This window comes from Alexandromys fortis, unplaced genomic scaffold (genome assembly GCF_014885135.2).
Source record: "Alexandromys fortis isolate MF-2015 unplaced genomic scaffold, M_Fortis_MF-2015_v1.1 scaffold_300, whole genome shotgun sequence".
NCBI classification, from domain to species: domain Eukaryota; kingdom Metazoa; phylum Chordata; class Mammalia; order Rodentia; family Cricetidae; genus Alexandromys; species Alexandromys fortis.
In genome coordinates this window covers 545,687-557,191 of record NW_026068183.1, presented here as the reverse complement: position 1 = coordinate 557,191, position 11,505 = coordinate 545,687, and the positions used below count along the sequence as shown (strand labels likewise).

At 46.9% G+C, this 11,505-nt stretch overlaps 1 long non-coding RNA gene across 1 annotated transcript in view; it reads right to left on the bottom strand.

Annotated features, from left to right (window-relative positions):
• Nucleotides 1–9,324: 9,324 nt before the first annotated feature.
• Nucleotides 9,325–11,505, bottom strand: part of LOC126492709 (uncharacterized) — a 7,018-nt gene continuing 4,837 nt past the window's right edge. Inside the window, exons 2-3 of the long non-coding RNA XR_007589658.1 lie at nucleotides 10,109–10,196; nucleotides 9,325–9,760 (exon numbers count right to left, since the gene is read on the bottom strand). This is a non-coding gene — a long non-coding RNA (uncharacterized lncRNA). The remainder of the gene's footprint in view (nucleotides 9,761–10,108; nucleotides 10,197–11,505) is intronic.

Sequence of the window (11,505 nt, the reverse complement as noted above, 5' to 3'; positions counted from 1 at the left end):
ACTTTGTCAGGTTCCACACGACGTGAGGAGAAATAATATTTAACCTCAGTGTGTTTGCTTTCCTGTGGGTTACAAAGACACACAGTGGCTCCTCCCCTCTGCTTTGTACTATTAAGAATGATCAGTGTGCTCAGGTGTGGTCAGCCTGAGTCCATTATAAAATTCCCTGTTAGAGCCCAGTAGTGATGGCACACGCCTTTTATCCCAGCATTAGGGAGGCAGAGGCAGGCTGATCTCTGTGAGTTTGAGGCCAGCCTGGTCTACAGTGTGAGTTCCAGGACAGGCTCCGAAACTACAGAGAAACCCTGTCTTGAAACGCACCCCCTCAAAAAAATAGAAAAGAAAAGAAAACACAAACAACGAAAGTCCCCCATTGGTTTTCAACAGCAGATTCGACAGCCATTGATGAGCAGAATCTGGGCCCAGTGATGTTTCCCCAGGGTGGCAACATTGCTGTTCCTTCTTCACTGATTAACTAGAATTAATTTTTTTAAAAGTATGCTTCCTTATCATTTATTGGTTGCCATAAAATATAATTATTGTTCTTGCTTCGGGAAAGGCAGCCAGCTTGACTATTTCCTCTTGTTTATGGGTTTTTCAAAGTCTCCAAGCCGCCTCGAATGACAAAGCATTTTTTAATTTGGGTTTTTGTTGTTGTAGTTCATGTGGGTTTTGTTTGTTTAGGGCTTTCTTTTTTTTTTTTTTTTTTTGGTTTTTCGAGACAGGGTTTTCTCTGTGGCTTTGGAGCCTGTCCCCGGAACTAGCTCTTCAGACCAGGCTGGTCTCGAACTCACAGAGATCCGCCTGCCTCTGCCTCCCGAGTGCTGGGATTAAAGGTGTGCGCCGCCATCGCCTGGCCTAGGGCTTTCATTCTTATGTTGTGTGTGTGTGTGTGTGTCTGTGTGTGTGTGTGTGTGTGTCTGTGTGTGATGGGGGACAGTGCACATGCAGAGGTCAGACAACTTAGTGGGAGAAAGTTCTGCTCTTCTGTCATGTGGGTTCTGGGGCTCAAACTCAGATCGTCATATGTACCCTCAAAGCCTAGCACCGCCCCCCCAACACCTCTTACCGGAAAGGTTTGCTGCCCTGGCTGCTCGGGAGAATGAGGCAAGTGGATCCTGAGCTCTAGGCCATTCTGTCTGGTTCACATAAGACCTTGTCCATCGAGGGAAGGCAAATGGGAAAGAGGGGTGGAAGATGAGGAAGGGCGGGAGAGATAGAAGGGGAGGTGGAAGGGAAGAAGTAGGAAGGGAGCCTTGTCACCCTGGGGACCCCATATGGACTCCTCTCTCTCTCCTTAGATAGACGTGTCCTTTCCTCCTGGGGACTCCTGTCTCTCCTCAGATAGATGTGTCCTTTCCTCCTGGGGACCCCGTTTGGGCTCCTGTCTCTCCTCTGAGAGAAGCATCCTTTACTCCTGGGGACCCCGTATGAACTCCTGTCTCTCCTCAGATGCATCCTTTCCTCCTTGGGCTCCATTTACGTTTTCTTCAGCACCTCCTCCATCCTGCAACCCCTCACCACCCCCACTCAGAGCAAGCCTCCTCTCACTGAAATTTCTGAGACCCCGAGCTCACATCTTACCACGAGGAAATGGGGAAAGCGCCTACCACTGTCCTCGTCCCAAATGGCAACCTCCCTATTCTTTGCAGTTCCATATTACACAGAGCGTCTTCATAGAGCAGCGTGCCTGGGTGGTGCCTCTCACAGGACAGCAGAGTGCAGCAGAGGGGGCTGGGAACTGCAGTATCCTTCCTACTGTGTTAGCATCCGTAACTCTGGCTTCAGTTGTACTTTTCGATCTATGTGCTGCTACAGCCACTTTTATTTTTTAACATTCATTTATTTCCTTGGTGGGGGGCATGCCAGGCGCACAAATGGTAGTCAGAGGACAGCTTGCAGGAGGTCCCAGAGGCAGAACTCTGCTTGTCAGGCTGGGCAGCAAGCAACCCGATGAGCCATCTCATCAGTCTGTGACAGTTTGTGCTGTGACCGTTGCTCTCCCATTACAAGCACCAAATTCTTCTCCCAGCAGTGTGACAAATTGGGCACTGACTTCATCGAAAGTTACTTGTAAGGTGGTAATCTCCAGAGTGGTCTGTGCACAGCCCAGAGGTGTACATGAAGACCCTGGGGTGATATGTGCACAGTTCATGGGGTGTACGTGAAGACCTTGCAGTGGTCTGTGCGCAGTCTAGTGTAGTGGGAACAGCGGGCTGCTTTCCTGCCACCTGGCTCCCGGCTGCCTGGCTAGCTTATGCTCCGAAATAATTACACGGAAACTGTATTCTTTTAAACATTGCTTGGCCCATTGGTTCTAGCCTCTTAATGGCTAATTCTCACATCTTGCCTAACCCATATTTAGTAATCTGTGTAGCACCAGTCTTACTGGGAAAGATTCAGCATGTCTGACCTGGTGGCTTGCTTCATCGCGTCTGCTCTGGAGAGGGGAGGCATGATGTCTGCCTCACTTCCTCCTAGCATTCTGTTCTGTTTACTCTACCCACCTATGTTCTAACCTATCAGGCCAAGCAGTTTCTTTATTAATTAACCAATGAAATCAACAGATTGATATATGACACTTCCCACATCATTAGATTGACATATGACTTTCCCACATCAGCCTGGGGTACATGAAGAACCCCGGGGTGATCTGTGTACAGTCCAGGGATGTACATGAAGACCCTGGAGTTCTCTGTGCACAGACTAGGGGTGTACCTGAAGGTCCTGGGGTGATCTGTGCACAGCCCAGGAACATGAGGATCCTGGGGTGATCTGTGCACAGACTAGGGGTGTACCTGAAGGTCCTGGGGTGATCTGTGCACAGCCCAGGAGTGTATGTGTAGACCCTGGGGAAGATAGGGAGAGATAAGGCCTGTCTTATATTTTCTCTCATTCTTTCTTGTTTTCAATTACAGGATTTCTAATATGTATAAAATATATTTACAAACATAAAACTATACAGTTGGGAGGGTATTTTCAGACTTTTAAAAGTAATAATCAGAGCTATTTGAAGGCAATACAGAAGCATCAGTTACCAATGTAAACTTCTCTACAGTCATAACTGTAAAATTTAAAGTACACGAAGAGTATACTTAGAAGTATGTACTTAAATTTGTGCTTACTTTTGTTTCCATGCGTGTGTGTTTTCGTGTTCCTGTGCATGTGTGTGATGCATGTTGAGGCTGGAAGGCAACCTCAAATGTCATCCCAACGGAAATGTCCATCTTGGACTTGGAGATAGGATCACTCCTTGTCCTGGAATTTCCCTGTGAGGCTAAACTGGCTGGCTCGCTAGCCCCAGGGATCTGCGTGTCTGTCTCCCACCGTGCTGTGTTTAGAGATATAGGTGACAGTGCCCTGGGGATTGAACTTGGCTCTTGACCATACATGGAACTACTTTACAGATGAAGCTCTCCCCACCCTCTTATTTCGTTTTCCTTCAGCAACTACGCCATGATCTCCCATGAAAATCAATATCAGACAAACGTGGCCAGTATTTTATTTCTTTGCTAACAGAACCCCCCCCTAAAACTGATGAACTTGAGATATGAAATTTGAACACTGTATCTTAAACATGCTCTTATTGGTTAGCCACTTCCCTTAGTGCAAAGTCTGCTGTGTTCCAGTCCCTCTTCCAGAAGCTGGGGCTGTAGAAGGAGTGGCAGGCTGCGTTCCTGCTGCCTGGCTCCCGGCTCCCGGCCGCCTGGCTAGCTTATGCCCCGAATTAACAACACACAAATTGTATTCTTTTAAACACTATCAGGCCAAGCAGTTTCTTTATTAGTTAACCAATCAATGAAAGCAACACATAGAAAGAAGACCTACCTACATCATGGGGCCTCAGTTCATGGGCCACTGTGCTGTATGGATCCTGTAAGCGCCCCTTTAAAGAAAGGGCCAGAGAAGTCTGTGCAGTCAGATGCCAGGGAGCTCGCTGTGCCCTCCTCTGTCTCCTGGCCTCCTAGGAGAACAAAAACTGAAGGTTATCCCTGCGGTCCTTCTCCTACCTCTCTCCTGCAGCCTGTCTGGTTTCCCAGCATGACTTTTCTCTTGGGTTTCTCCACGTGAAGTTTATCTGTAGTAGATTAATTAAACTTTGCATTGATTTGGCACTTCTAAAAGGGTTGTATCCTTGAAGCCTCTAACATGATTTAGTAGGACATTTCACTCTTGCAGATGTATGTGATGGCTGGACTCGTCCAGTCCTTTGAGGCATCTCCACACAAGTAATACCCCACCCCACACATACACACACCTTGACCTCAAATATAGCTCCCTGAGATTCCACCAAAGACCCTCCAGCAAGAAAGAGAACAGAGCCCTGCTGCCTGCCTTAGGCAGTGTTGCTTTACCCATTCAGTGCTTTACACTGACTTGGCTAGCTTGTGGGTTTTCATTTTTGCATCCTGCTAAGTACCTTGAAGCAGTATCGTTCTTCTTAATTAGTTCATGTTTGTAAGGCACCTCCCTGATCACAGTGCTGTGTCAGGGGTAAGTGGGAACAAGTGGGAACCCTCACACCACCATGTCCTTTATCCACATACAGCCCAGATCTGGAGAGATGCGGGTGTGGAGGAAGACTGCAGCATTCCCCCACTGGACTGCTGACACATCCTTGAGGATGGAGAGAGGAGTTAATGTATGAGGCTGGTCCTTACCCTTGCTCAGACACAGCGAATAGCATCTAGCTGCTCTCCCTGTCGTGGTTCTGTGTCTGGAGAGAGAGGGGCTGGTAAATACAGTGTAGCTACATTCCCAACATGTCTGAGAAGGAAAAAAAAAAGGATTCATTTTAAATTATAGCATGTTCAATTAGATGTTGAATAATGCTTTCCCAAGAAACACTTTAAATACCAGTTTCATTTGCTTCTGCTAGCATGCTCACTAAGACTGCTTTTATTAAATTTTCAGTGTGAAGAATTGTGTCACACATTCTTATTAAGGCATCTGATTTCATAGCTACGTTCACAAATACACATATTAAGCCTGACTTTTTTGATTCTTTTTATTATTATTATTATTTTATTTTATTACTTAAAAACAAAAAAAACCAGTCCAAATTCCCACTTCCTCCTCTCCTCCCACTTCCCTCCCACTCCCCTGACTTTTTTTTTAAGGAAGCTTTTTATTCTTTCTTATTTCCATGATTTTAATAAAATTCCTAAATTGGGTTGACATTTTAAAAAAATAAGAAAACTGACTGGAACGAAGCAGAGGACATGAAGGTTTCTATTTTATTTACCAATGAAGATTTATAGAAAATGTAAATATTTGTTTTTTAAAAATATATTAAATTTAAGCCAAAAAGCCGTTTGATGCTTCCTATCAAATTCACAAAAATGGCTGTTATCTCCAAATAATTTACGGTGATTCAATGTTATTTTGACTGACCCATATCTCATCCAAAGACTATAGCAGGTTACATGTTGTCTTCTAACTGCTTTTCAATGTAAGAAAAATCCACATTTTATTTTGATAATGAAGATTCCTGAATGTTCCAGCAGGATCCTCAGTCAATGTAAATTTACATAATTCATCCTCCACTTGCTTTTCTATAGTTAGTGCAGCTGTCACCAGGGAGCCACAGTCTTGTGGGCAGGTAGCTATGGGTACAGCAGGCAAGCTTTAGTCAAACATTTCCTTTTAAACCATTCTATCAGTTTTTCCTCTCATTTCAAGTGAGTCAGGTCTGGTGAAGATTTAAAAAAAAAAAAAACAACAGCTTTCTCTTTTTAAATTTTGACTCTCCTTACCAACTTACAGCTTCTTCTCCAGGTCCCATTTTCTAGACGACATAAATAAGGCTCTGGAGAATTTCCTCATCAGACCAACGTTTAGGATATATATATATGACTGCGTCTCCTTAAAGCTTCCGCGTTTTCCAGGCACGGTGGCCCACGCCTTTAATCCCAGACAGAGGCCCGTGGATCTCTGTGAGTTCAAGGCCAGCCTGGTCTGCAAAGTGAGTTCCAGGACAGCCAGAACTACACAGAAAAATCCTGTCTTGAAAAACCAAAAACAGCTTCTGTGTTTTAAACCAGCCAGATTATCGTGTTGTAGTAGTTAAGGTCCTAAGGATGTGTCTCCACGGGTAGAGTGCTGGCCTCGCACATACAAGGCCATGGGTCCTGCACCCGGCACTGACGGATCTTAAGAATAAGACGTAAATATCTACACTGACGGATCTTCAGAATAAGACGAAAATATCTAGCGTTCTCTTTTTCTTTTATACCTAGTGTTTAACTTGTCTTAAAGCATTTGATATCACACTTAAAAGAAGAAAAACCAAAGTAGGCTTAATGGTGCAAGCCTTCGATACCAGCACCCACGAGGTCTGTGAGTTCAAGGCCAGGCTGATTTACTTAGTAAGTTCTAGGACAGCTAGCTTACGCAGCAAGACTCTGTTTCAAAACAAATGAATAAATTAAAGGAAAGGAAAAGAAGAAAAACAATTTCTTTTGCACTCTTACACACAATTAATACATTACTGAACACAGATCCTTCTCCCTGAACACCAACAAGTGTGGCCCTTGCCAGTCAGGTCTCACACACACACTGGGTTCCTTACAGTTTATTTCAACCCTTGACGGGCTCTCCTTGGGATTAGGGCTCAGTCCCATAGGATTAGGACTCAGCCTCATAAATCTGCTCCCATTTCAGATGCCAGCCTGTGGACCAGGTTTCTGATAGATTGGCTATGGCCCAGCTGTTCCTGTTAGTTTACTAGGATCGTGTTATCATTCAAAACTCAGCCGAACCTGTGTGCATCCTCATTTATCAGCAGGGACATTGTAGGTGCCAGGGACATGGCTCCATTGGCACAGTGCTTGCTCAGCACACACAAAGCTTTGCATTTCATCCCCAACACCACATGAAACCCTGCATTAGTGGGACAGTAACCTTGGCCCTCCAGAAGCAGAGGCAGAAGGATACCAAGTTCAAAGTTCTTTTTGGCTACATACAAGTTTGAAGTCATCCTGGATATATGAAACCCTATCTCAGTGCTGGAGAGATGGCTCAGAGGTTAAGAGCATTGCCTGCTCTTCCAAGGTCCCAGGTGCTCTCCTCGCACCCTTCTGCAGTAGGGTGGAGAGGGCTGAATTTGACCTGTGGAAAGGAACTTGCTGTGGTCATTAGATGAACCCTCTTCCTCGAGAATGCCAAGAGTTCAGTTCTTACTGCACTGAGGAGTAGCTCCTGCCTTCTGGGGAGACGCAGTCAAACCATAGCACACATCTTGTCCTCTGTCAGCCAGCCCCAAATCTCTGTCACGTCATTAGCATCTGTTAAGTTTCAGAACTGAAATGACTCACAAAAGCCATGTGTGGAAAACTTGGTCACCAGCCTATGTCACTACTGGCAGGTACTGGGGCTGGTGAGAAGTGGGGCTGAATGAGGGAAGGACTTTGGGAGACTGGCCTTGAAGAGGGTATTGGGACCCTGCCCCTCAACCTCTCCCAGGTGGCCAGACCTCCTCTTCCACATACTCACTACCATGACATTTGCCTTGCCATAGACCTGAAGGCAGCCAAGCTCTCTGCATGGGGAGTGAGACCTGTAATTATAAGCCTAACAAATCTTTATTCTTTTTTTTAAAGATTCATTTATTTATTATGTATACAACATTCCGTCCATGTATGCTTGCAGGCCAGAAGAGGGCACCAGATCTCATTATAGATGGCTGTGAGCCACCATATGGTTGCTGGGAATTGAACTCAGGACCTCTGGAAGAACAGTCAGTGCTCTTAACCTCCGAGCCATCTCTCCAGCCATAAATCTTTATTCTTTTTAAATTGATTACCTGAGGGATTTCGTCACCAAGAAGGCCTGAAGAGACGTCTCAGTGCTTAAAGTGCTTGCCAACCAGCTGTGAGAACTGGAGTTTGAATCCTCAGATCTCACGAAAATACCAGGTGCGCATGGAGGCCCGTCTGTAATTCTAGCTTGAGAAGGCAGAGATAGGCGAGCCCCAGAGTAGGTGGTTAGCGAAACTAGTCATTGCCGGAAGCTCTGGGTTTGGATGAGAGGCCCTGCCTCAATGAACATGGTAGAGAGTAATGAAAACAGATTCCTGACACCAACCTCAGCCTGCCATTTGCAGGTACACGTCACCATTCACTTGTGTGTCCCCACACAAGCATGCACACGTGCGTTTACACATGCGCCCACACAAATGGGGTGGGGGGGGAAGGAGGCTCAGCAGGTGTAGCTCAATGGTAGAGAGCTTGCCCAGCTTTTACAGACCCTGAGTTCAATCCTTAGCATCCTAAAACTTTAATTTAAAAAATTAAAGCAAATCAAATGCCCAGGAGAAAGAAGGTCAGATGGAGGTGAGAGGAACAGGAGCTGGTTCTAGGGGAAGCGCTAAAGAGGGTCGGTCATCCTGGGCACAGACAGCAGGACAGGGCTCAGATGCTGAGCGCACAGTCGAAAGGCGGCCATGTGAGCAAAGACCCAAGGAGACCAGGGGTGACTGAATCGGAGGAATGGACATGGTTGGTAAGGTAGGGAGGGCTGTGTTCAGGAGGCTAGGCAAAGGAAGGAGATGAAGAAGTTAGAGTAGGACCTTCAGGCACCTGAAGTGCCGTGTCCCCTGGGTTGTGACTTGAAGGCTGTCCACCCACTGTCGTAATCTAAAACTTATGCCACGGCCCTTTCCCGGTCAGTTTAGGGTTTCTCCCTGACTCCACTCACTCGGAGGACTCTGGTCCGGTGTGCTGCAGCTGCTGGACACCAAGTCTTCTTTGCCTCTCCCTCCCTGACACCTACCTAGCTGGCCCTCCTCAGCCTCTCGCTTAGGAGAAGCCAAACCTAGGTGAAGGCAGTTAGTTCCAGGCCTGGACTGTAAAGCCCTGAGCCACGGTTGGTCTCAACCCCTTACTGTCGGTGGAGCTGCAATCCATCCTGGACTGTGAGGAGATGAGGAGCCAAGCTTCCGTCCCGTGAGAGCAGTGTCACTCAGAGTGACTACAGGTTTGCCAGGGCCACAGGAGGATCGTCACAGAGAGAAATGCTACAAGGCATTGTCTTATGTATCTTACATATATGAGCCCTCACGGACACACAGAGACTGTTTCCATGGTGATATTGTTTGCCTTTTGTTTATTAAATTTAATTATTGTATGGGGGTACCCAAGTGCCATGATACAAATGTGAAGACCAGAGAGAATAAGGGGGTGGGGAGTCCGTTCTCTTCTTCCACTGTGTGGGCTCGGGATCCACTCAAGACAGAAGGAGGGCCAGCAACGTTTTACTCATTTGTCTGGCTGGCCCCTTGTTCATCGTGGTTTTTGGTTTTTGTTGTTGTTGTTTTGTTTTTAATTTTTTTTCCCATTCAAAAATTTACACTTCCTCCCCTCCTCCCATTCCCCTCCCGCTTCCCCACTCCCCCTCCTCCCTCCCCCCTACATCCAGGTTTAGGAAGCTTTGCATCCAAATAGACTAGGGTCCCAAAAAGCCAGCACGTGCAGTAGAAACAAGTCCCAGTGCCTTTATCAATGGCTTCTCAGTCAGTCCCAATTGTCAGCCACATCCAGAGTCTGGTTTGATCACATGCCCGTTCAGTCCTGGTCCAGCTGGATTTGGCGAGCTCCCATTAGATCAGGCACACTGCCTCAGTGGGTGGACCAGCCCCTCACAGTCCTGACTTCCTTGCTCATCTTCTCCCTCCTTCTGCTCTTCAGCTGGACCTTGGGAGCTCAGTCCGTTGCTCTGATGAGGGTCTCTCTCTATCTCCATCCGTAGCTGGACGAAAATTCTGTGGTGATATTCAAGATATTCATCAGTGTGGCTATGGGACAAGGTCAGTTCAGGCACCCTCTGCTCTGCTGCCCAAGGACCTAGCTGGAGACATCCCCTTGGACACCAGGGAACCCTTCTAGAGCCAAGTCTCTTGCCAACCCTAAAATGGCTCCCTTAATATAGATATCTTCTTCCCTGCTCCTATATCTGCCCTTCCTCCATCTCCACCCTCCCACTCCCCCAAAATTGGGAGCGTAGGGGTGGGGGTAGGGCTGAGGGTGGGGTTGGGGGAAGGGGAAAAGGGGAGAGAGAAGAGAGAAAGGAAAGACTCATCATTTGTTTTGAACACTGGAAGATTATTTACCGTGTAGATGAGGGTTAGGAATGGCTGTAGACTCCGTACTCCCGTTTCTGTGACCGTTCAGTGCGCTCTCCCGTACCTGTGTGTATTTCTGCACCCCGTAAAGATATAAAACAGGAAAGTGGGAGGGACCATCAGAAGTGACTTCTGTCAAGTCAAAATTAGTTCAGGGGGAGTTTGTAATGTTTCTCCATGTTTAAAAGCAGGTCCTTTAAGTCCCAAAGCCCCAGAACCATGCAGGTCCGAAGAATTTAAATTGGAAATATAGTCATGGGGATGTTAGCTGCAAGATGCAAGATGGTTTTTATAGGAATTCAGAAGTGACGAGACTAAAGGAAAATCCACAAGTAAAATTAAGGTAATTCTGATTTTTCCTCTGCCCTTCCCAACCTAACGGTTTACCCTGTCTATCGTGGCAGCAGAGATGCGGGTTGTGGGAGATGGGGCATATCTGTAATTCCAGGACTCTGGGGGACTGCGGCAGGGCAACCTCAAGCTCAGGGCCAGAGCAGGATACTAGGGAGACCCTGAAAAGAAAGAAGGGGTGGGTAGGGAAAGAACAGCGAAGGCAGGTAACTAGCCTGGAGTGTGTGAGGGAGGGGTGGGTTCTGGGTTGATGGCCTAGGCTATCTTAGACGGCACCCCTGTGAGAACCCCTAAAGCCTGGAAGGAAACTCTGTCATTCACTTTGCTTCTAGAAACAACAACGCTGAACCAAGGTGCAAAGGCTCCATTTTCGACCCCATGACCCCAGCCCTGGAGTAGGTGACTACTTTCCTGGACTCTGTGAACATTGGCCTAGAAGAACTCCTCCCCTCCCTCCCTTCCTCCTGCGTCACAGTGTTCAATGGGCCGATGGTAGAGACAAGGTACTGCTTTTGAGAACAACTGCTGGAGGAATCAGATGTCTTCTGGGTCAGCGTCTCTTCTCCGAGCAGAAATGAAGTCCGTAGGCCAAGGCCAAAGAGCAGGAGGTCGCGTTTGCCTCCAGAAGTCATCTCAAGAAGTCACTGAAGAGGGGGTGGCTCAGTGTCTAAGAGCATTGGCTGCTCCTCTAGAAAACCTGAGTTCAGTCCTAGCACCTACCTGGCAGCTCACCCTATCTGTAACTCCAGTTTCAGGGATCCCTCTACAGGTATTGCACACAAATTGTGCACAAAAAAGATGTGCATAAAATAAAATGAGAATTAAAAAATAAAAATGAATTTTCAAAAGGAGTCAAACAGGCCGGGTGGTGGTGGCGCATGCCTTTAATCCCAGCACTCAGGAGGCAGAGGCAGGTGGATCTCTGTGACTTCGAGGCCAGCCTGGTCTACAAGTGCTAGTTCCAGGACAGGAACCAAAAGACTACGGAGAAACCCTGTCTCGAAAAATCCAAAAAAAAAAAAAAAAAAAAAAAA